This window comes from Rattus norvegicus, chromosome 20, assembly GCF_021556685.1.
Source record: "Rattus norvegicus strain SHRSP/BbbUtx chromosome 20, alternate assembly SHRSP_T2T, whole genome shotgun sequence".
Lineage (NCBI taxonomy): Eukaryota > Metazoa > Chordata > Mammalia > Rodentia > Muridae > Rattus > Rattus norvegicus.
Window position 1 is genome coordinate 21,971,008 of NC_141553.1, and position 26,265 is coordinate 21,997,272.

Below are 26,265 nucleotides of genomic sequence, written 5' to 3' on the forward strand. Positions count from 1 at the left end.
GATATAAACTCCCCTAAATGTGGAGTACTTTTTGTCACAGTGACAATAAAAGAAAACTAATACAAAGAATTGGTACCAGGAGTGGGGTCTTTGCTGTGATAAACTTGGCCATGTAACTCTTAGACTTTGGAACTGATTCGTGGGGTCAGTTTGGAAGATTTGCACCTACAGGCTAGAGAATTTTATGGGTCACTTTTCTAGGCATTGCTAAGCTCAGAATGCTGACAGAAAGATGGACAGTAAAGACGATGCTCATGAGATTTCAGGCAAAACAACAATAAAAATGATAGTATTGGAAACTGGCTAAAATTTATTTTTGCTATATACTGTAAAATTATCAGATTGGGTCTTTAAAAAAAATCTAACTGAAGGTGAATTCAAAATAAATGAACTAATTTGTTTAGTAGTGGAAATTCCAAAACAATGTAACAGTTGGGTTATGGCTTTCTTACTAATCTCTACCTTTAGTTGTCCTTATAGTTAGAATGTTGAGAAGAAACCAGAGTGGAAGGTGTGAACAGCTGCGAAGTTTGGGAGTGCAGGCACATTTAAAGATGTGGACAGCATGGGTTGCAGACAGAAGATCAATACTTCTTAATGAGGTAAATACTACCACAGAGAAAAAAATGCACTTTGCAAAGGTCTCATGAGGCTGAGATGCTGGACTTTTGAAGTGTTGTGTCTGTTAAAACAGTGAGGACTCTTGCAGTTAGATTGGTGCACAAGCCCATGGGGAGCAGAACAGACACCATGTTTTGAATGTGAAAACTGGTCCCTAACGCTCATGCATTTGAGCGTGCAGTTCCCAGAGAGTGGTGCTATTTTGAGAAGGTGTAGAAACTTCAGGGTAGTGAATAACTTGGCATACGTGGATCTCTGGAGGTAGACTTCCCCTACTTCCGGCTCTAGTCTGAGTGTTCTGTGTCTTGTCTGCCGACGTGTGTGAAGTCTTCACTGCCACACTCTCTGCCACTGTGAGCCCTGCCATGTCTTTCCCACCAGGGTGGACTGTTCTCTTGGAAACATCAAGTTGAAATAAACCTACCCTCGTAAGCTAGTCTGTTAGGTGTTTTAACACGGGGTAAAGTAACCAATACTTAGAGAGATAGACAGTTAGATAGACAATGAAACCACCTAGACCATACTCCCTGGGACAAGAAAGAGTCCCAACATCTTTGTCTCCCTGCACATCTTGGCATAGTATCTGATGGTGCCGAGGGATGCCTTGTGGGTTTCAGAATACCCCATCCTCAGATTCCAAGAATCATGTGGCCAAGAGAGAACAACATAGCTAACACAATGAGCTACAAGTTGCATAACTCATTCCTCTTTACTTGTGAATCTGATCATGGCGTAAGCCTTCTTCCTAAATATAAATTACACAGCTTGCCTGTCTCTTGGGAGAAAGAGTCAGGAAGTGAGAAGAAGAAGAACCAGGAGAAAAGGAGACAGCGAAGGAGGAGGAAGAGAAAGCTGGTTCTGATGCATCAATGACAGGAAGCAGATGAAATCGTTTATATGCTTTATCTAATTTAATCCTATCAACAGCCCTAAAAGGAAAACACTTTGTGGGTTATGTTTCACCTGGGGAAACAGCGACTGTTAAGTGACTGTTCATAGTTGCCCTTAGAAGCAAAGGTAAATACTCAGAAATTGTCAGATAAAGTAAGTGATGCTTGTCAGTAACCATCAGTGCTCCCCACCAGTACCTCAGTGAGAGGGGTCAAGAGCCAGAGAGAGATGTAACAGCTTTAGTCTCACAGCATTCCAAGCACACACAAACACACAAAAACATACACATACACACACAAATGCACACATATACATATATACATACACATATATGTATATACATGCACATATATATACACATACACATATAAACACACATACACACATATACATACATATACACATACATGCACACATACACACACACATACACACCTGCACACACATATACACGTACATACATAAACATACATACACGTACTCACATACATACATATACACACATACACTCATATATACACACATACACTCATATATACACACATACACATATACATATACACACATACATACACATTTACACAATATACTATATATACACACATATACACATACATACATTCATTCACATACACACAAATGTTCATACACATATATATGCATACACACTCTCCACACACATATACACACACACATACATACACATTCATACACATATATACACACATTAACACACATTCACATATACACATATATATACATACACACATACATATATACACACTCTAAACATATATACACACATATACACCACATATACACATACAGACATATATTCATTTACATACATACACAAACGTATATATACATATACACATACATATACATATATACATACATACATACTACACACACACACACACACACACACACACACACGCCAGTCTCTCACACTGGACTAAATGCTCCACGTATTGAGACAAAGGACAAGAAAATTACTTGAACTCTGGTGGCAGCCATGATGGAACCCGACACAACACATCTCCACACATTAGAGTTTTCTGGTCCTCCCAAGAGGAGACACAGCCAGCGCATGTTTCAAAAACAAGATCCAAAAAGTGTAGGGATCTCAATTTTGCTACAACATTCCAGACGCAAGATTCCTGACAAACTTCCACAAACAGAGTCTGTATGCCTGCGATTCGGGAAGCTCTGCAAATTTCAGCAGTTAGGGAAGCTCTACACATTCCAGAGTCTTTTAATTTTCTTTTTTCTTAACTTGTGTTTGTGTGATATATTCTTGTGGGGTTGTGGTGTGTGTGTGTGTGTGTGTGTGTGTGTGTGTGTGTGTAGGAGTCGGGTGTGCGCATGAGACCAGGAGTGCCTCTACATGCAGGTATCTTTTCTCTGTTTGTTTGTTTGTTGTTTGTTTTGAGGCAGGGTCTCTCAGCTGAGGTGACTGGTGAGACCCCAGGACCTGCTTATCTCAGACTCCCACCTCGACGTTCACGATTGGAATCACAGATCCATGTTCTTGTGCCAGTTTATGTGTTGACGCTGGGGATCCCAACTCAGGTACTCACAAGCTGGTTCTTCATCCACTGAACCATCTCTCCAGCCCCAACTCAGTGTCTGACATACTCAAGAAACAACGAGAAATGTTTTCCAGCTGAAAGTGTGAAAGTGTCACAATCGCTGTAAAAACCTCGTATCTCAGCTCCCCTGGACCTGCTACACCAAAAGACCCAAGACTGCGGGGCAGAACTTAGAACCTCACATGCTCAGACCCTCATGCTGGATATTTAGTGGTACATGCCCCCAGATTGCACAAAGGATCTCATTTGTGCACAAAAAACCTTTCGTTCAAACCCCATTATTGTTTCAAACTTTCCATTCCAACGTCTGACTTTGTAGAAGAAGCCTGGGACTTGAGATTCCGAGCTTCCTTAAAAATTGTGCTCATTAAACAGCATGTTAATCGTGGATCAGGGATTGAACATTATGCAGCCCATTAAGCTCCTTGTATGTTCCTGGAAGACCATAGATAATATAAAAGTACAAATGATCCAGTGGTTAAAATAATTGGCTATAATGAACTGCAAAATTAATTATGAATGACCATATTGCTTACCCAGTTGACCTAAGTCATTAGTGGATGTTATGTGTTAGGTAAAAACAAAATGTAATCTGGCTTCTAGTGTTCTAAGAGCATTCATGGTGGGCCCCAGCTCTGGATGCGGGCAGAGAGAATGCTCACGGAAGGATACAGGAGGCCACTGACAGCCGTCTGGAGAAGATTTCATCATGAATCCATCATAAGAAGATAATCTATTATGAGATCTTGTGTTTGTTAGAGAGCAGGAAGAAAACCTTATTTAGTTAAATGAAGCATTCTGTCCCAGCAAGTTATTTCCTGACTTAACTAAAACAGTGCTATTCTAGTGTTTCTGTAAAAGACTAACACTAAGAAATTCTGGGGGAGAGGAATAAAGGGGAATTGGGCAAGGGAGGTGTGGAAATAGGTTTCTGGTTCAAAGTCTGGAAATTGCCACTTTTTGGGGCAACAGAACACAGTTCTGCAACAGTTCATGTATAGGGCTATTGACAACAGGACATACATCGTGTCCCATACAGAACATAGAGAGCCCGGAGAGATTCTCCCAGAGCAGGTGGGAAAGACAGGAAACAAGGGCATTGTGGGAAAAGAAACAAAACAAAATGAACAAACAACAACAAAAATAAAATCAGAAACCATCCATCCATCTGGGGCCCAGCCCATGGGGAATCATGATTAGCCTTTGTCCCTTACCCTGGGCCGTCTCCAGCCACAGACAAAGCATTTGAACAGATAAGTCTGGGCCAGAGGTAGAATTATTTCTCATTCTGTGAACTTTTCATAGGGGACTCTTCACCCAAGGCACCCACTCTGCCCAGAAGCTCACACACCACACAACATTTTTCCAGCTCTGTCTCACTTAACCCAGAGTCTCCCAAAGATAGTTATTACATTGATTTATGTAACTCGTATTAATAGTAGAATATATCAAGGGTGGCTGAGGCAGGGGAATTCGAGATCAGATCAAGTTGCATGAGTTCACAGCCTAGACCCATCAAGACTGTATCTGAGGGGCCTGGAGAGATGGCTCAGTGGTTAAGAGCACTCTCTGCTTTTCCAGGGCACCCTATTTTGATTCCCAGCACCCACATAGTGGCTTAGAACCATCTGAAGTTCCAGTCCCAGAAGATTTGATATTCTCTTCTGCTCTTTGTGGGTTCTACACGCACATGATGCACAGACATGTTCAGGCAAATACCATATGCATAAAATAAAATAAAGACCGTGTTTCTGAAAAACAAAACAGCTGGGCATGGTGTCATATGCTTATATCCTACCATTTGGGAGTTATATGAGACTGTCTCACATATAGAAGGGGGACGGGGAGGAGGGGGAGGAGGGGGAGGGGAGGAAGAAGGGGAGAAGGAAGACAGGGAGGGAAGAACAGGGAGGAGGAAGGGAAGGAGGGGGAGGAGAATGGGGAAGGAAAGAAGGGGGAAGAGGACAAACAGGGGGAGAAGGAAGGTGGGAAGGGGAGGAGGGGGAGGAGGGGAGGAAGAAGAAGAAAAAGAATATGAAGTAGAATTATACTTTTGCAGAAGGAGTAACAATAGCACGACGTCTGATCAATATGACCATATATAATCAGGTTGATTACATCATGAGGTTGATTTTGGAGGTATTCTTTCTGTCTGCAGTAGTATTCTGAACAGGTCACTCCCGAGAAGGTGGAGGTTCTGAGGCAAACAATCTAATTGTCTCCATCCCCTTACTTTTCGTAACCCATGGGAACTTTGTCAAAATGTGAATCCCCCAAGGCAGCCTCTATGAGAAGAAATTAATCAGTTGGTGATCTTCCATGGCGGAGCCCCTTGGAAGGTTTGGAATCCTGTGGTCTTGATAGCGATGGGAAGGAAAGTGATGGCACTTTCGGTTGTCCCATTGGTGAAGCTGGAACCATCTACATGGTACTTTCAGTGTGCTTCGGTCTGCCTGGGATTCTCCATCACAGAAATGCCGGGCTGACGGTTGCCAAACAAAAACCTAGATTCTAGCTCATAGACCTCTCTTTGCCTCAGATGCAGACTGCCTCCCCAAGCCAAACTCCCCAGAAGTCTTTCTAAACACTAGCAACTAAACTGCCTGCCTGACCTTCAGCTGATGCTCTTACAGAGGACTGAGGCTCCCATGTAGCAAGAGGGTTCAGCTGGCTGTGTTTCCAGATCCTCCACACTGGAATCCATTGCTTTAATCGATCCCCAGATCTCCGTGCAGTGGACACCAAGGCTGTGCAGCCGCAGTTGGTCCATGGGTGCTAGGAAGAAGTCAGAACCAAGACTCCCAGCCCGCATTCGGGTCCATCTGGCCACGTACAGAGTAGCCCAAAAGGAGAAAAAAGACAACACAGGTATTCTGTTTTAACAATGTCTGTTGTTATTTTAATGAGAAATACCACCACCCAACCCCCAAAGTGCCTGTGCCAGAATACCTGGCCCCTTGCTGCTGGTGCTGTTATGAAGGCTAGTGGAACTTTCAGGAAGTGGGGCCTCACTGGAGAAAATGAATTGCGGGGGGGGGGGGGGGGGGGGGGTAGGCCTTATGGAGAGCAGCCTGCTCCTGGCTCCTGCCCTTGTCCCCTGTTTCTTGACTAACTACTGCCCCAGGAACACAGTTCTGCTGACCTGCTTCCCCACCCCCATCTCCCCCACCCCCACCCCACCCCCCCTTCCCCACCACCCCCACCCCCCACCTCCCACTCCCGCCATGCTGGCTGAATCCCATCAGTTCATGACCCAAGATAAACCCACCCTCCCTTCAGTTAGTGTCTGTTGCGTAATCTGTCACAGCAACAAGGATGTAACTAATAAAAGGGAAAAGATAAAGTCTGTGTCCGCCTAGACTAGCCCACCTCTGAAGGCATCTAGCCGGTGTCTGGCCTTAAGGCATGACACCTGCAGGCCAGATGTGCCTATGGCCTCTTAGTACAGCAGCTGCCCTTTCCGCAGGAGGGAGTGGGGCCCAGGTAATTCACACCTATGTGTTGGGCTAGACCAGCCTGACAGGATCCTCCCTCCACTCCCATTCTTTGGAATGGAGTAGTGTTCCTCTTGTGCTTTCTTACAGAGTCGGAAGAGCCCCTCTATCAACAGCAGATGGCATTTTGTGGAACCCAATAGAAAACCAAGAACAGCATGGCTCGAACACCCAAAGCTTGTTTCTCCGTGTAAAGGAAGTCAAAAGGCAAGCTGACCTGTACTGGTAAGTTGGTTTCTCAGCATCTCGAGGAACTCTGTTTCTCCCTCCTTTCTGTTCAGCAGAGATAAGGGTATGTTATGCTACCAAAGATCCACTCAGAAAGAAAGAATTAAAGACACACAGGAGTGTTGATTTCCTAAAGTTTTCATTCATTTCAATATCTCAGATGAGAAGTCCATTTTATACATAGATTCAAAGAAGATGACTGAATACAGCCATAAAATCGGCTGCCTCATACTGCCAACAAAACAGAGACCATGGTAGTGTATAAGCAAGGTTTAAGGTTGTGTCCGTGTAGGCGGACGGGGGCTGGTTTGGTAGACCGCGCTTCCATATTCATTATGAGACTCCCATTTCGTGGGTGTTAGTGGCTGCTTCTGCTCTGATCCAACTATCCACAGCCCAACCAGCCAGAAGAAAAGTACTTCCGGAAAGCTCCAAAAGTACTTCCGGAAAGCTCCACCTGCGGCTCTGTCTGCAGCCCAAGTGTGACTCTTAGCTGCAAGGGAGGCTGAGAAATAAACTCTGACCGTGTGCTCAGCTAAACTTTTAAAAAAAAAAAAAAAAAAAAAAAACAGTCTGAAAAGAGGAAATTCACTTTGGAAAAGATATCGATTTCTATCAGCAGGTGCAAGAGATGGGGAGAATGGAGGTTGGCAAAGAAATGTACAGTGCTTACTAGGACCTCCTTCAGCCATGAGGTATGAAGGTTTGCCTTGGTTACGAGGCGCCATCACTAACTCGGACTCCCGAGTCAGATCTCTTCAGTTTCATGTGTTTTGGTTAGATTACATTTTGCAAGTCCCTGAGGATGGTACTGAAGCATCAGGCTGAAGGGAAGTGATTTTAGTCCCATGGAAATGGCTCTTTAGGATTTCCACAGACCCAGAGAGACAGACAGACAGGCATGCATTTAAACACAGGCGCATCAGGTTGAGTGGAATCCGGGTTGACTGAGGTGAAGTAGTGCATTTTGCCCAACCATTTAGCATTTCCCATGTGTGTGTGTGTCCTCTACAGGATAACTTAGGAAAGAAGCAATTAAAACAAAGTTTCTTAGGAGCCTACCATCTTGATATAAAGTAGTAGGCAAGAAATATTTTCCAAAAAAAAAAAAAAGTGCTGTGAGTAATTGTTATTGTGTGACGTTCAGAGATACTTTAAAGCGTAGGGGCTCTAGACATGTCTGTCTGCTCATCCTGTGTGAGGTCAGCAGTTCTCAACACATCAGTGTTGGGAAACAATGTGCCTAATGCCACCTTTGGCCCATAAAAGACAGTCACTAAATGTCCTCCAAATCCAAATTTATAAAAACTTAAAGTTTGTCAGGTGCAACATCCATGAGCCTTCTTTGTAGCCTTAAAAGACCTTGTTTAGATTTCTCACTTTAAAGAAATAAACTAAAATATGTTCAAAGTTCTGTGGCTAGCATGGTACTTAGTACCTAGAGCAAGGTCGGTTGCTTTTCTTTAAAATATAGAAAGCTTACATTGGGGATTTACCTATAAAGTCCATTTAGTTTTACAACGTAATTATATGTAGTAAAACTTTACTGCCCCGTTTAACAGGTATTAACGTAATTCTTTTTAAACAAAAGCGATATTTGACTGGAAATGAACCCTAAATCAAGAAAACAAAAAGGAAACTCCCCTGAAATATTTCCTTAGTATTTGCTTTTCAAGAAAGGTCAGTCAGCTAATGCATGGGCTTCCTTAATGTCTTATTTGTGTTATCACGGTATTTTCAGTAAAGCAAATTTGTTGCTATGGTGTTCAATTTTAGCATCACCATGGTACACTTGTATCAGGAAGGCTAATCCAACTGTGAGCTTTACCAGAACAGATTTTAGTCTGCTGAATTTATACATTGGTTAAAATAAATTGTAAACTCAGGAAATCGCCGGAAAACATGGGTATTTTAGGTAGATTAATCTCTTATTATGCTCTAAAGTATTTGTCACTTTCTTGTATAATAAAACGAAACAAGAAAACAAATCTATCCAAGGCTGGGGATACGTCATCACTTTTTATTTAATATGCTTTGGGGGGGGAATCTTTCAGAATCTGCACCTTCTGCGATGTATTTCTGCATCAAATAAAATATCCTTAAAGTTCTTCATAAAAAAAATCAACAAAATACCGTTATATCCTTAAAATATTTTTCATATAGAATATTTACAGCTCTTCAGAAGCTTCTGAAGGTACCAGCATACATATGCATGAGAAATAATAAAGACTTCTCGGGTGATTATCTGAAATTCAATTTGACTCTACAACTATTTATTGACTACTGTGTAATCAGATAACAAGTTTATAATGAATGAGATCCACACCTCACAAGATACTGTGGGAGCCCCTTCTCTGTTTGGTCGGAGCCCAATCTAACAGGCACAGAGAGACGGCGAGCTTTAAGATGTGACGCTGTAAGACATAGCCCTCTGCCTCAAGAAATTCGAGTTATTCATCCTTTAAACAACGACAGTTGCGTTATATATTTTCAGCTCACGAAACACACTTGTGAACTGTATACTGTCATTTCCGTTAACCTCCTCAGCAGCCCTCATGCAGGTGGCTGAGAACAGGCGAGACCATTTCCAGTCCATAGACAAAGCACAGTCTGGCAACTGGGGGAACCCAGTTCCTGGCTGAGGGTCAGGAAGCCACACTGACGGCCAAAGTAAGATTGCACTTGTGTCTTTCTCAAAGAATCCTTTCAATTCTCATAAACTTCTCCAAAATATACATTTGGGAAGTCTAGACATGTTTGTAGGATCTATAATATTCCCACACAGAGCGGTAAAACCAGTGGACAATACATGGAGCCTTAATGAAGCTATAGGGAGAGAATTCTAAGTCTGGACCCCATCTGCTGAACTTGGGAAGGATGGTTAAGATTCTAGAAGGCACCAGAGGGCCAGCAATCCACTGCAGACAGGGTACTGTTCTAATGACCTTCCTCCCTGGAGCACAGCATACCTCCCTGGGGGTAATTTACATTTTCTTGTCTTTTTTCAATGTTTATTGCATAATGCCCCACACAGCCCCAGAACCTTGCAGGGTCATTAATCAATACCCCAGCCTCTTGCTATAACAGCCCCTCAAAGAATGTTTGGTAAAATGGAGAAATGAATCAGAGAAGAAAACAGGCAAATGGTCTTCTATAACATTCAAGGATTTGGCAGTCCTATTGAGTTTCTGAATGAGTCTCCTAATTAATTGGTTCCATCACTCTTGTATTATTTGACATTATCAGTTCTCCTCTGGGGATTACATGCCCCCTCCCCCAAGAAACATCTGGAGAGACCTTTTGGTTACCATGATGGGGAATCCTTCTGGTATCTGTTAGAGGACTCCTGAGATGATACCGGGAATCCTTTAGTGCAGATGAATGCATTACTGACAGTTCTTGGTCACTCCCCTAACAAGATAATCTGAGATTAAACCAGGGTGGGGGTAGAAAAACCTTGTTAGTAAGTTTGTTGTTGTTGTTGTTGTTGCTGTTGTTTCATTTTGTTTTGGTTTGGCTTTGATTGTTTGAAACAGCATCTCAAGTAGTCCAGACCAGACGAGATTCACTACGTAGTCGTGAATGATCTTAGAACTCCTGGTTCTCCATCTCCCCAATGCTGAGGTTACAGGTGTGCGCCACCGGGCCTGGTTATGCTCTGTAAGTTCCTGTAAATGTTTTGCTTCGGCGATAGATAGGGATGAATATGTCAGAGGAGTAATTATTACAGATTGCAATAAATAGTAATTATCAGCTTTGTCAAGTGCCATGAAAGAGCATATGGAATGCTGGTGGGAAATTCCGAGTGCTTTATTCCTTCTAGGTAGGAAAGGACAATCCATCTTGTCCAGAAGACGTTTCGGAATATCGCAGGCAAGTTCATTAGATATACTAGATACCCAAGATTAATGAGCGTCTTTCCAGGTTGAAAATAATTCAGTGCCTGGGGCAATTATTCTGCTGTGTGCTTTCTAAAAGATGGCGTCTTCCCTTCAACAGCGTCAACATGGAGAACTAATAAATAGCACACAGTACCTGACACTCAACAGGCTCCCGTTCTCTTTGAAACAGAAAGCCCAATTTAAACTATTTGGTCTCCAAATGAGAGCTGGTGTCCAATTTCTTTCACGGGAAAGTCAGTCTTCCTCCTTGCATTTCTGAGAGGCTGAAAAATCCCAGAACTTCAGATGGGTCCTTAAATAACCACGTGACATAGACTGGCCCAATGAAACTCTCCCTTCCGGGTACTCGGAAGGTCCCCGGAGCAGCCCCCTCAGGGGAAGGACCCTGAAGCACTTGCTGTGTATTCCTATTGCTGAGGCATTTGCTCTCAATTAACCTCCCCATTCATCTGTCCTTACCTCCTGCGAGGAACCCCGGTGTGCTTTTAATGACTTATTTTCCCCTCTTGAGTTGACCAAGCTTACCCCGGTTCACAAGCAAAGAATTACACCTGATATCCTTTGATGCTTTGCTCCAGGACACCAACCTGCAGAAGGAAATAAACAGAGCCAGCACTTCCTCTTCCTCCTGGTCTCCTCTTTCCCCCCCTCCCCCTTCCCTCCCCCTCCTCCTCCCCCTCCCCTCTCCCTCTCCCTCTCCCCACCCTCCACTTTAGAGTTTCTTCTTTCTTTTCACACTGACAAGTGAATGTTCATTAGGAGTTATTAAGAGGAGAACATCTGACTGAGCCTCTGGATTAGGCATCGGGATTCACAACTCCCAGCATTCAGGGGCTTGCTGACACCTCTCCCATATCGAATAGCACTGTCCTGTGTGTCTGCGGTATTCCCGAAAGGGAAGTGTAAAACTCCCGTTGCTTGGTTGGTAAGGGACTTTGCCTCTCCAGCTGATTTAACTTTTGATGTCTGTATATGAGAGGAGTCAGCCGCTGTGTTATTAGGACACTCTGGGGACCTTAAGGAAAGTCTCCTAAGTGACAAATTCAGTCCCTTGCCAACAGACCGAACTTGCCATCTTGGAATGGCTCCCCGTGTCCTGCTATCAGATGACTGATGGTGCAGGCTGCATCTTCACTAGGACACCATCAGACTCAATGCAGCAGCCATCGGGCGCAGCCACCTCCAAGTCCCCAACCCACACTGTGAGATGATACATGCTTGTTTGGAATCGCGAGGATTTTTGGTAATCTGTCAGACAGCGAGCGATCACTAATACAATAATCAATTCCATCCCGGATAAACACAAACCCCATGTTTACTTCAACTGTCAAAATGAAAGAAGAGAGGAGAATTTTATTTGTTTTCTCCAGGAAACAGTTTCTGCAAACACCACGACTTCAACAAGACACAATGACTCGATTTCACGGAAGACAAAGGCAAAGAAAAAACCAGCAGAAGGAAACACATGTGTGTGGTACCCATTGCAACTTTTTTTTCCGTTTCTGGCTTTTAAACTGTTCGTATACAATTAAGGAATGTCAATGTCCATATACATCGTAAAATATTCTCCATAACCATAATCTGCTACCTCACAATGTTACTATCTTGTGTCTGAGTCTGCAGGGCAGGGTTGGGGCAGGGAGTTCTGGGAGAACAAGAGTCGGGAGACTCCACCTTCTCCAGAATGAGGAGCTAGCTCAGTGGGTAAAACCCCTAGCTTTACAAGTCTGATATCCGTTCCAACCCCAGAATGCACGTTAAAAAGTCAAATGTATTAGCAATACATCTGTAAGCCTAGTCCTACATAGAGACTGGACACTCTCGGGCCATCCAGCCTGAAGTATGCCACACAGTGCAAAAACGGGAGATACCCTCCTCTGACAAGGTGCAAGGCAAGAGCTGACTCCTGGAAAGTCTTCTTTGTCCCTCGCATACACACTGTGGCAGATACATACCTGCTGGAGAATGTATGCCTGTATGCATACAATAAGTAAACCAATCTACTCTCTAAGCGCATTGTAAGTGCACGGTGTAGCATTGCCGGGGTACCTCTCCAGAGCTGGTCCTCCTTGTGTAACTGAAATTTGCTACCTTTGACACCATCTGCTCCTCTCCCATCCCCAGAAGACGCTCAGGTAGAGTTATATGAGCAAGGGAAGAACACTCAAGGCCAAAAGAAGACAGGGTTTAAAACGAGTCCAGAGACATCAAGGGCTTCACAGACTGGAGCTGTCTATGCTTCTCCTGCATGTGTGGTTCTGTTTTTTTTTTCATTCCATTGGCTGCACGAAAAGCTTGGAGACCTAGGACATGTACCAGCTGCACAGATATTTTGTTTAAACTTATCCTTAGTTTTTTTTTCCCTTCCCATTGTTATTCCCCCTCATGACCTTTTCCCTACTAATTTTCGTTACATTTGTTACATTTCGTTATATAATTTTAAATTCTGAGGTTAAAGGAACACCAAGCATCTAGAAGATTCTAAGCTCCAGACCCACCATGGTGCTGTCTACTTACTTTTCTCTTGTCCAAAGCCTACCTCACTCTCTGGTCTCTCCTGTCTGAAAGCATGGAGTCTGAGATTTCAGCCTAGGCCACCACTCAGAACGGTTCCTTCTCTACACTGACAAATCTTTATGCCTTTAGCGCTCCGTCTCACGAGTTAAGACGCAAGGTCTAACTATGGACTAGATAGAAAAGCAGAGGATTCTATTAAATCTAGGAAAGGGCCTAGAAAACAGTGGAATGGGAGCTAGCCCACACCTCACGCATTGCACAACAGTGGGAGCTACCCTGCATCTCTGCCCCTTGTGTGTGGCGTCTAGAACCTGCACCCGTGTTCAGTGTGATTTAGAGCCAGGTGACTTAGGGTCCCACCATTAGACCACAAGGCTCAAAGCAAAGGCCAGGAGGTTCTGCATTTGGAGACTGCTGTTCTCTTCTGCCTTTGTTCTGTTAATATTTAGAGAGTGCTTATTACCATAACAACTAAGTGCTTTCCATGGAGAACTGATCAAATTATTAAGGAAAGGTGAACAGAAACGTGGTGTGTGTGTGTGTGTGTGTGTGTGTGTGTGTGTGTGTGTGTAAGTGGAGATGGAGGAGGGGGTGTGGTTTCACTGAAGGAGCTGGAAGGAAGCTTCCGTCCATACTCCATAACCCTTTCCTTCCCATATCTGACAAAATGAGATCTTGTGAGGCATTTGTTTCCTGCCTTCCTTCCCAGAATCCTTAGCAACATTCATCTAGTTCTCCAGAGCATTACTACATGTCCTGATGGGCTCACCTGTGTACACACCACACACACACACACACACACACACACACACACACATACACACACCACATACACACACATACACACACATACACACACATACACACACCACATACACACACATACACACATACATACACACACCACATACACACACACACATACACACACCACATACACACACATACACACACATACACACACCACATACACACACATACACACATACATACACCACATACACACACACATACACACACACACATACACACACATACACACACATACACACACACACATACACACACATACACACACCACATATACACACACCACACACATACACACACACACACACACACACACACACACACACACACACACACACCAAGAATGACTATCTTGGGACCAAATTCTGCCTTGCTGTGCCCTTTATCCTCCAAGAGGAAACAGTATACTGGGACTCCAAGCCAAACCTTGACTTCATCCTGTTTGCGTTGAATTCTGGCCCTTCTATTCCCTAGTTAATGTCCTTCAAGTAGATTATCTCACCTTCCTGCCTCTGCCCTCTTCTCCGACAGAGAAGAGCTATGTACCTACTTCATACCAGTGACACAAGAAAGCAGTAGGTTGAGGCAGAGTGGACGCATTCAAGAGTTCCTGGAACTTAGGATGCTCAATAAATGCCAGCCACTATTTCAACATAGCATGCTTCCCCGCTCTTCTTGGTTCCAGGAATAGGAAAAAAGATTCCTCTGAAACCAGGTCTGTCTTAGATAACCATGTGGAACGAACAGAAGGTAACGTGTCTGGCCAGACCTGCAAGGCCTGGGCTTTATCAGTGGAATCTCAGGTGGAGAGAGGGGTGTGTTCTTTCAGTGGATGGAACGTTCATGACTGCAAGGAGCACACCTCAGTCTTTCGTCAGCAAAAGTGGAGCCAAATTCACTCTCACATACCCGAGACACTTGGGGATACGCAGGTGACACCGAGACCCCATACACAGGAATCCCCAAAGAGCTGGGAAGTCTGCTGTCCTGGTCTCTCGGACTGTCGCCGAGGTCATGGAGGTATCCACATTGACTTCTCAAAAGCTAAATCTACTTGAGAAAATACTTGTGAATGAAATGCTTTGCTCAGAGATAACTGATTTCACATGCATGTTCACATGTGTGTCTGCGTGTGAGGCTTGGCTGGATGGGTAAGAAGACCCAGCAAGCCACCTGTCTTTCACTCCCCTACATGGGAATTACAAGCATAGTGCAGGGGTTGGGGATTTAGCTCAGTGGTAGAGCGCTTGCCTAGCAAGCACAAGGCCCTGGGTTCGGTCCCCAGCTCTGTAGAAAAAAAAAAAAAGACAAAATAACAAGCATAGTGCACACACACACACACACACACACACACACACACACAGGGGGGGGGCACATGCACACGCAATCAAGCTAAGGTTGTCAGGTTTGCTAGCAAGTACCTTTACTCACTGAGCCATCCTCCTGCCCCTCTTTTCTTGTTGTTTCTGGAAATTTTAACCCAGGTACTCATGCTCACAATGTGACATGCTTACAACGCAATTCCTTTATGGACCAAGCTATCTCCCCAGCCCAGGCTGGCTTCAAAATCACAGAGATCTGCCAGCCTCTGCCTGCCAGAGCACTACGATTAAAGGCGCTGCCCAGCCAGAAGTTAGTTTCTAATGGTGGAAGTTGGTTCAGTGATTCCAGAAGAACGTGATGGGGTCCTTGAGAACCCCTCAAACTGTGCTACAGAGGCAAGCAGGCGTGGCCCGGAATCAGACGAGAATCCCGTCTGAAGTTTCTTCTGCAGGGTGGCGTGACCCTGCTCATCAATGCCACTGACTCAAGTTTGCACAACTCACAGAGACTGCCTCAGAGTCGGAAGCATCAACACCCAAACCCAAAAGCCAAGATTTCAGATAAGCGCCTTGAAACTTGGAAGAGGTAGTGCCAGGATAATTAAAAGCATGCATTCTTTTCATACTGTGGGTAGGTAGCAAATTGTCTCATCTGGAACTGGCTACCACAGGAACCTATGTAAAACAAAAGTAAGATTGGGTTCAAGAAGGTTTAGATCTTACATTCTAAAGAGCTGTATTTATTTGGAACAAAGTTAGGATGGCTTTGGGAGTTGTTTGGTTTGGTTTTTTTGGGGGGGGCGTTGGTTGGTTGGTTGGTTTATTTTGTTTGTTTTGTTTTGCTTTTTATTTATTTACTCTTTTGCAAGTCACTTAGTTATTAGTGGATTGCATCAAGAGGGACAAACTTTCTCACCATCTAGAAGACCCCCTATTCCATCAGGAAATAAAGTAGCCCAATTTCTGTACCCCGAGAACAGGCCTTTCTATATAGCCCAGGGTTCCCTCAAACTCACCAACCTCCCGATTCATCTCTCCACCCACCCGGTGGGAAGCTTCCGACTCTGAGGTAGTCTCTGTGAGTTGTGCAAACTTGAGTCAGTGAGTGGCATTGATGAGCAGGGCCACGCCACCCTGCAGAAGAAACTTTAGACGGAAGTCCCACCCGTGTGCTGAGATGAGAGAGATTTGCACTATACCCAGCTGGAGCGTTTACATTCTACAGGACTCTGCCAAGACTCTGCTGCTGGGATCTGATCCCTCCTTGGTACCCAGGTCTCTCCCATCAAATGCCCTTGCTCACACTGAAGGAGGGGCTAAGATAGAGAAGCCCTATGTCCTTCTCTTAGTACAGCTCCTAGGCCGAGTCTCAAAATTAGAAAGTCCTCCTTTCTTTCTCACCCAGGCACAGCAGCAATATGACTAGAAAGTTTCGGGGAAAGGAGAGGAAAGCCAGGCATGGCCAGATAGGTGACCCCAGCACTGGGAGGTAGAAGCGGGAGGAGATGGAATTCAAGGTCATCTTTCGCTCTAAAGTGGGGAAAGGAGGAAGAGAGGGAGCGAGGGAAAGCAAGGAAGGAAGGAAAGAAAGAACAAACAAAGGAAGGAAGGAAGGAAGGAGGGAGGGAGGGAGGGAGGGAGGGAAGGAAGGAAGGAAGGAAGGAAGGAAGGAAGGAAGAAAGAAAGAAAGGGAAAAGCACCACCTCTGTCCATCTTCCCAGAAGTCTATGTCCAGAGCTGAAATTCCCCTAACAACCATTTTCATCCTTGCCTTTAGCACGGGGTCACATCTGGAGAACTTCAGTTCCAAGTGGGGTAAGTGTATCCTGCAGCTGTTTCCTGTATGGTCAGAGGGGCAGGGCTAGCGAGGCCCTGTTGGCCTTAGTCCATTCGCTTCAAGTCACTGATGGCCAGCACAGGAATCCATGGAGAAAACCTTCCACGAGTTCGAGGCCCTCGTAGGTTACATCCATAGCGTAGGTCCCTGGCTCATCTTAGCCCACATCGCAAGATTCTGTCTGGAAACAAAACACTCTTTTTCATCGCTTCTCCAAGTTTCTCTGTTTAGGTCTGTTATTCTTGAGCCGTAACAGACTCGCCCCAGAGGGCTTGTTAAGCGTTCTCTGGACCCACTCGCAACACATACACCTCAGAGATCCTACTTTGGTTAGGTCTATGGGAGCCCAACCACAAGCGTTTTTTAGTAAGTTGTCAACAGGTGCCAATGCTGCTCCAGGGACCACATTTAAGGACCCACGGCCAGGAGTAGAGATGCTGGCTCAAAGACAATGCTTCACCCGAGATGGATTAGGTCTAGGCTGTCTTCAGCCAGCCCCTTACACCCATGAGCGGGTAGAATCCCCAAAATGCTTTAGTGGAGAGACGGAGGCCTGATTTCAGGGTTTCTGTCTTCCTAGAATAGGATTTGGGATGCTCCTCCGCCCCACCCCTCCCCTGCCTCCACCACCTGCTTCCCTTCCTCCTGATCAACCTCTCCAGGAGCCCTTGCTCCAAGCCCCAGGCTGCCAGCTTCGATGTCACTCTTGCCCACGTTCCTGTCAGACAGCAGCTGCTCCTTGTCCCAGGGAAACTGCCCATCAGGGAATGACTGTGTCTGTCCCTTGCAGACTCCCCAGTAGGCCCCAAGCCTAAGTGGCTGTTGTTCTGGGGGAGGGACTTCCCTCCTTTGAACACTGTGTCTCTGTCTCTGTCTCACTGTGTCTTTGTCTCTCTGTGTGTCTCTGTCTCTCTCTACACACACACATTCACACAAACACACAAACACACACACACACAGACACACCCTGGTCCAAGCAACAACAGGAAGCATCAAGTGGCTTACTGCTCCCCTCACCCCCCCTCCCTGGGTATTCATTAAAGATTACTTCTAGACTTGAGAGAGCAAGCTCACGCCAAGACAGCAAAGACACCAGGGAGGGGGGAATCTCAGGCAAAGCTGGGTAAAGGGGGGGCAGTTTCAGGACTGGGAGTCAGTTTGCTTCTCAAACTAAGTGCCAATTCCCAAATTTTTCATCGACCCACCGAAACTCCCAATCGAGGTCAGAGAAAGAAAGAAAGAAAGAAAGAAAGAAAGAAAGAAAGAAAGAAAGGAAGAAGGAAAGAAAGAAAGAATAAGGAGTAAGGACTCAGAGCCAGTTTGGGGTCCCAGCTATCTCTGACTTCAGGGACAGGATTGAAGGGAGGAATTCTGTCTGCGACCATCCCCCCCTTGGCACATCAGTCGAGAGAGAAGTTAAAAAAGAAAAGGCGAGGAGTCTTTAAGCTCACAAACAGAATCTCCTTCACTCCCCACAGATGACTCACTTGCCCTATTCTGGAATCCCAACGACTTACTTAGAAGTCATATACATGATAATCGGCAGGCTGGGCCAGCTGCGGGAGGCTGGGAGGCATCCCCTAGCTCCTCCCTGTTGTCCTCTACCTGGGCTCCCCTCCCTTCCCCACCCGGACACCTCATTTCCTCCTCTGGCAACACTAAGTCACCCTAACTTCTACCTCAGGGAAAATCTGCCGGATGCTATCCTTCCGCCTGTTTCCATGAAAGCCATCATCTTCCAACTTCAGGACCGAAGGCATTGGTGCCAGATTCTCTTTTGTAAATAATAATAATTTACCATCATTGGCTATCACGGGTGAAAATCTCAGCTGTTTTCCTCTGCTGAGCACCGATTGCTGATAAACCGTGTGGTGCCTCACCCGCCCTGGACTTATTTCTGGACAGCTACGTTAACAGGAATGTTCAGGCGAACAGCCTGACTATAAACACTTCAAGCCCATGGTGTGAGCACATTGTAACCCTGTGTGTGCTTTAACTGTGAACAGCACCTCTAGGGGACACCTTCCGAAGGCTCATTCTAAATGTGGGTTTGTTTGTTTGTTTGTTTGTTTGTTTGTTTATTATTTGTAGGACTGGGCTGATTTCCCAGGTTTATAAAACTCAATTTCATTCCCACAAAAAGAAACAGAGGTGGCATCCTAGCCTCCTGTGACAAAGCCCCAGCAGCAAGCCTTTACCGCTTTTGAGTAATCCCAGGGAAGCCACCTGCTGGAACTGTCTCTTTTTGTGGGCTCCCGGGCAGAACCTTCCAAATGATGATTAATCACTGGATAAACGGCAGCAGTGACAACCAGATAATGCAGAGAGAAAGCCGAGACCAGGGGCTCAACCGTGGGTGCCTTGCCGCCCAGTCCCCGTGGGTGGAGAAGCCCAGAAGATGGATGGCTCGCAAGTGTCTGACGCTCGAGTGTCTTGTCTTTTTTACAAGGGCGGCCGCTTCTACCCAATTCAACAAACCCGGGCTGCGAGCATCGCATGGTCTCACTTCCTAAGGCTGTCAGGAGCAAGGAGGAAAATTAATAAATAAATAAGTAAATAAATAAATAATAAATAAATAAGAGGTTTCAATTGGCATCTTAAACCTAGACGGCGACAGAAACGAGAGACACGCTGCATGCAGGTGGCAACTTCCCCCAGTGGGATGGAAGGCTTTGGGAAGGTTTCACTGATTAGAGCTTCAGATTACCCCCAACGCTGTCCTTACTAATTTGAAAAATGATGAATCACTGAGATCAGACAGGGCTCCAAAGAGTCAATTACACTCAGCAGTAATATCAGAAGCTCATCTTTCCGACACCAAGGGATAGAACACGTTCCGCCTAATAACAAAAAGAAAAACCAGAAATGAGGTCTAATGCCCCATCTCAGTTGACCAAGTCATTAGCGATGAGAATGTTTCTCTAATTTTTCAATATTTCTTCCTGGGCTACGTACTTCCTTGCCCCCAAGGAATTCTGCTAGCCAAAGTTGATTAGCACAAGAAAAGATTTATAAGACATGGAACGCTGGTGCGCATTGCTGAGTGCCCTTCTGATACTCAGGTTCTCCGACCTTTTATGAAGAAATGAAAAGATCGGTTACTGGTCAGACTCATTACCTCCCCAACAGCATCCTCGTCCTCGCCAGCTTCACCTCTGCCCATTCATCACCGCCCTCCTCCTTCACGGTTCCCTCTCCTGTACAGCATAGAACTTTACATTCACAGAACAACTTAATGTCCTCTTTTTTTTTCCTATTGGCCCTTGTTAGGTTTGGACTATCTCTGGCCACATTCACCTACAACAGCCTCTTTCTCCATCCTTGTAGCTGACTGTAATTTTCACTCCTCGGGAGAGAGGGGTAACAGGCATCCACCAAGTGTCTGCTTGGGAGCACATACATTCCCTCTTCCCCAAAGGAAGCTTACCCAAGCAATCAGTGGCTCTAAGTCCTGTGGGATGGACATACTTTAAGCAAAGGGTTAAACCTTTCCCCCTTCCCTGCCACCTAAGATTTAGAGGCGGTCTGGCTAGCCTGTCCTGGGAACCCATCAGTTATGTGGAATAGGACCCTCCCCGTCTCCCTCTGAAATCTTCAAGAGGGAATCCCGACTTAGCTTAAGCTTTGTGGACCTGAATTCTCAGTCATCCTGAGACATTAAGAGCTCTGTTAATTCTGAGTGTGGTGGAGCATGAGAGGCAAAGAAACAGTTCCAGACTAGCCAAAGCCACCAAGTGAGGCCTTCATAAACAAACAAACAAGCAAACAAACAAACTCAACTACTAAATCAAAAAGACAGTCACCTCAGTGTCCTCCTGGGGTCCCCAGTTCTGAGACCCTTACGGTCCTAACTATAATGTACACCCTGGTTGCCCCCCCTTCTGTGGGCATTCTCCATGTCTGTTCATACTGCCTTGTACCCTCACACACTGCACGGCGTGACTGGATCTTAACAGTTGGAAGTTCCAAGTATCGGGTTTCAGAGATGGTCTTCGGGTAGTCAGAGATGAACCCCTTTCTCAGCACACATGCTGAAGTTTCAGTGGCTTTCATTTTCCTATTAAAAACCTCCTCTCCGACACCCAGAGAGAAGACTCTCGTGTTCAGAACATGCTCTAGATTTAAACACCTCATCACCAAGGCCAGCCCCTTGTCTTTCCCAACCCCTTCCTACACTGACTTCGTCCTTTCCCTCAACAGACTGGGTCTCCATTTCCACTTCCCTGTACCTCGGCCTGACCCTCTTCTACCTGACCCCTCTTCTTTGGAGCACCCTCTCTTATATGGACTTAGCATCTTCCAACAGAATTTGGAGCCATGACACCATTCCACATAATCATAGCGTGACCTTAGATGAGTTCCTTCAATCTCCAGGGGCATTTACGCATATAAGAGGGTGGAGGGGGGTGAGGGTGAATCTGCACTGTGGATATCATCAGAGGGAAAAAATTATTAAAGTAATGTCTGAAAGATGCCTGTCCCAGATACTACACAGTCTTTGACGAATGATAACACTGTTGCTCGGATATTTGGACTGCACTGTATTACTGGATCGGGGGTGCCAGGTTTCTTTCTGACAGATATTTTGTACAACCTCTCGAACAATAGAGATACGAAGTGAGCTGTGTTTATAGGACTAAATCAAACACATGATGTCGTGATGCCTTCATGGTCTCTGTCCCCATATGTCATCTCTTAGGGCTTGGTTGTCTCACCAGCCCAGCTTTGGGCAGTGACTCGGAAGTCGAGAGGCGCCCCTCTCACGGCCATCAGTAGCCACTGAAGCATTCATTATGTGCATACATCCGGCTCTGGTTGCCCCTGTAAAGAGAATGAAGAGCAAGGACCTCGCTGAGCGTACCGTGTTGGTTTCCAGGGCCAAAAAACAACGGCTCGACAAGACATTTCGCCCTCTAAGGCACTAGAGAACCATGGGCTGTTCCTTTCTCCCCGGGAACTGTTTTGGTGGCTTTTAAAGTTTTCATTGCATAAACATTCTGGCATTAATAGTGAAAATTACTGTCTTGAGTCGGTTTGTTTGTTTGTTTCTCGGGTGCCTGTAATCCACTAGGGCAGCCCCGCGGTGCTCTCGTTTTTGTGTAGATGTTCCCAGCTCACACGCAGACGTGTTATTACACTGTTGAATAGCAATTCTGAGCTCTGCCTCCCCCTCCTCCTCCCCTCACCCAGCCCTTCTACTCATTATAGCATACGCGCTCCCATGTTGCCACACTTTGCAATTTGAAAGGCTGCCAACAGTTTTCTTACAAGGGGAGGGGGTGCCTGGGAAAGCCAAAAAAAGGTTGGTGGTACCGCTTTGACATCCTGCTACCATGGGGTCGCTCCAGCATCCTCCTCCACTTTTGCTGGAATCTTTCCTCTCTGCTTTAAGAATCAGTGATCATTTGGGGCAGGAGGCATATGTGAAACTGGGCACAATATGAACGAATCTTCAAAATGCCTAGGAAAGCATACTAGTGCTTTTGGAGAAATGGAAGTCACTATAGAAGGTGGCCATGTGCATGCAGTCTCTGGGCCCACTCTGCAGAGTCAGATTCTCCCATTCTACGGAGGGTAATGAATAACCCACAGCCTTCCCAAAGGCCACAGATGACCAGGGCAAAGTGGTGGGAGGAACTAGTGGTTAGAACCATAGGCCCTGGGTAGGGAGACGGCTCAGTGGCTAAGAATGTGCACTGCTCTCACAGAGGACCCAGGTTCCACAGTAGGGGGATCCAATGCCCTCTTCTGGCCATCTTGGGCACCTGTCTTAGTAGGGGGTTTCTATTCCTGCACAAAACATCCTGGCCAAGAAGCAAGTTGGGGAGGAAAGGGTTTATTCAGCTTACACTTCCACATTGCTGTTCACCACCAAAGGAAGTCAGGACTGGAACTCACACAGGGCAGGAAGCAGGAGCTGATGCAGAGGCCATGGAGGGGTGCTGCTACGGGCTTGCTCCCCATGACTTGTTCAGCTTGCTTTCTTATAGAACCCAGGACTACCAGCCCAGGGATGGCACCACCCACCATGGGCTGGGCCCTCCCACCCTTGATCACTTATTGAGAAAATGCCTTACAGCTGGCTCCTTTCTCTGTAATAACCCCAGCTTTCGTCATGCTGACACACAAAGTCAGCCAGTACAGCACCAGACACACACATGGTGCACAGGCAGATTTGCCAACAAAGCACTCATAGGTATAAAATAACCGTAAAGCAACACTGTAGGTTCTTGGGGGTTGGGGAATGGCTTAGCTGGTAGAGTGCCTGCTGTCCCAGCATGAGCTGAGTGAGACCCTCAGTCCGCTAGAGAAGGACACATGCCGTATAACCTTTGCACTGGAGAGGAGGTTGGCTGGGGGAAGCAGAGGAGAAGTAGATTGATCCCTGGAGCTTGCGGGCCTGAAAATTTAGTCAATCAGTGAAGGTTTAGTGGGACAGTCTGTCTCAAAACATGAAAAGTAATGGAGGAAGACATCTGATGTCAATCTCTGGCCTCCACCTTCATGTGCAAATGCACACAATCATCTACACACACACAAACACACACATATACATATATACATATACATACATACTCGAACATATACATGCACACACATACATACACAAATGCACATGCACATTACACATGCACATATACACACAGACATACACAGGCACACACATGTATATGCACATACACATGTACACACTCAAACATATACATACACACATACACACACATATACATACACCGAGACATACACATCCACACGCATGTACACGCATGCACACATGTACACACTCATATACATGCATACATATACACACAGACATACACACAATGTACATACTCCAACATATACATGCACACGTATACACACATGCACATGCATACATGTGCACATATACATTTATGCATATACACATGCACACATATGTACACATACATACACACATATACACACTTGAATATATACATGCCTACACATACATACATGCACATATATATACACACATATACACACAGATGTACACATGCACACACATGTATACACATGTATGCACACACACTCAAATAGGCACATAAAATAAAAAACAGCTTCAGGTAGAGCTAGGCTTGGTTCCTAATTTTACCACTTCCTTACTTGGCGGACTTCGAATTTGGACAATTATTCTCTTGATGTCTCAGTTTGTATTCTACAAAATGGCCCCTTGGATTTTCGTGGGGATCAAATGAGAGAATCTATCAAGTATCTTCCTTGGCAGGTGTGGTGGAGCACAGAGGTAGGCGCTCTACAAAGAAAGTCTCAGGACAGGCAGGGCTACACCAAAACATGTGTAAATAGATAAGTAAATAAATACATAATAATAAGTTTCACATTTTTTTTTTGGAGCTGAGGACCGAACCCAGGGCCTTGCGCTTGCTAGGCAAGCGCTCTACCGCTGAGCTAAATCCCCAACCCCAATAAATACATAATAATAAGTAACATTGTCATTGAAAGCATCGTGGTTCTCATTATCGTCATTCCTGCTTGAGCATGAATAACCTTTTAGGCACTGTGAGGACCGTGTTCCTGCTTTTCTTATCTAGGAGCTGAATGTGAGCAAAGGTCATCCCAAACTCAGTCAAAGTCTTGGGCCTGACACATAGTAGGGATTCAGCAAATGTTTTGCCAATCTAGCGCTCTCTCTCTCTCTCTCTCTCTCTCTCTCTCTCTCTCTCTCTCTCTCGCTCTCCTAGATTCATTTACCTATGGGAAGGGGACAAGGTGTGTGCCACTGGACTCAGAGGAGTTCGGTCTCCCCTATATCCACCATGCGAGTCCCGGGACTTGAACTCAGATGCTTCTCATCATCTTCTTCTCCCTTGAGACATGTCTGTCTACTCAGGAGCAGGAATGTGGGACCTTCTATGTTTCTTCTTTCTTCCTACCACGTATTTACTTCCCCTTGCGTCAAAAAAGACTCTCAAAAAAAGTTCTTTTGAGTAGAAAAGTACAAATCTTCCCCAAGAAACTGAAGCCTAAGCTCATTCGTGTATGGAGCATGTCTGGAAAACAGGAGACTTAAAGCCTGCACGGGCGGAACTGGACGTAGCTCAGTGTACGGCACTTCCCTAGCTTGGTGGGAGGGCCTGGGTTTGAACCCTTAGACCACAAGAGCAAACAAAGCCAAGACCTCAGACAGCTCCCCGAAGGCAACTAAAGAAAACACAAACACGGGTTCTTGGAGCCAAAAAGAAACTGATTTATTGGGTGGAAAATTGCCATAGAAACTCCTAAGCCATTAGATAAATAATAATTAAACAGAGGGGATATAAATATGAACTGGAGGAAGGGAGACAGGAGTCTGAGGTAGTTTGGAGGGGCAGTCTAAATTCTGGGTAGGAGAACTTACATAAAGTTTGCTGGGTTTTGTGTGTGTGTGTGTGTGTGTGTGTGTGTGTGTGTGTGTGTGTGTGTGTGTGCACTATTTTGCTGTTTTTGTTTAGAGAGATGGGTTTTGGCCTTGCTTTGCTGGGGTTTTTCTTTTCATCAGGAACCAGTCTTACTCATAAACAACTTTGTTACAGTTAATTAGTAACTACAGAAAAAGAATAAATTATACTTTCAAATCAAGTTACCAAGCAAGTCAGAAGAGGATATCTCCGAAGAAGGTTCTAGATGGTTCCTCACATCTTTCTGGAAGTTTTTTCTACCTTTGGATCCCAATATTCAGGCACTCGCAAGATATGGCTGTGTTATGAACAAACCGAATTTCAAAAGACGTGAACTTTTTTTCTCTTAAGACAACTGAACTGGGATTTTGATGCCTTTGGGAAATGGTGCCTTTATCGAATCTGACATAAGCGTTTGCTATAAAGCTTCATGTTCTTCTCTGTCTTCAAAGACTAGATTTCTTCTCTTATTAAAATTAAACACTTTGGTTGGGGATTTAGCTCAGTGGTAGAGCACTTGCCTAGCAAGCGCAAGGCCCTGGGTTCGGTCCCAGCTCCGAAAAAAAAAAAAATGAAAAGAAAAGAAAAGAAAAAAATTAAACACTTTAAGTAAAATTTTGCATTTTTG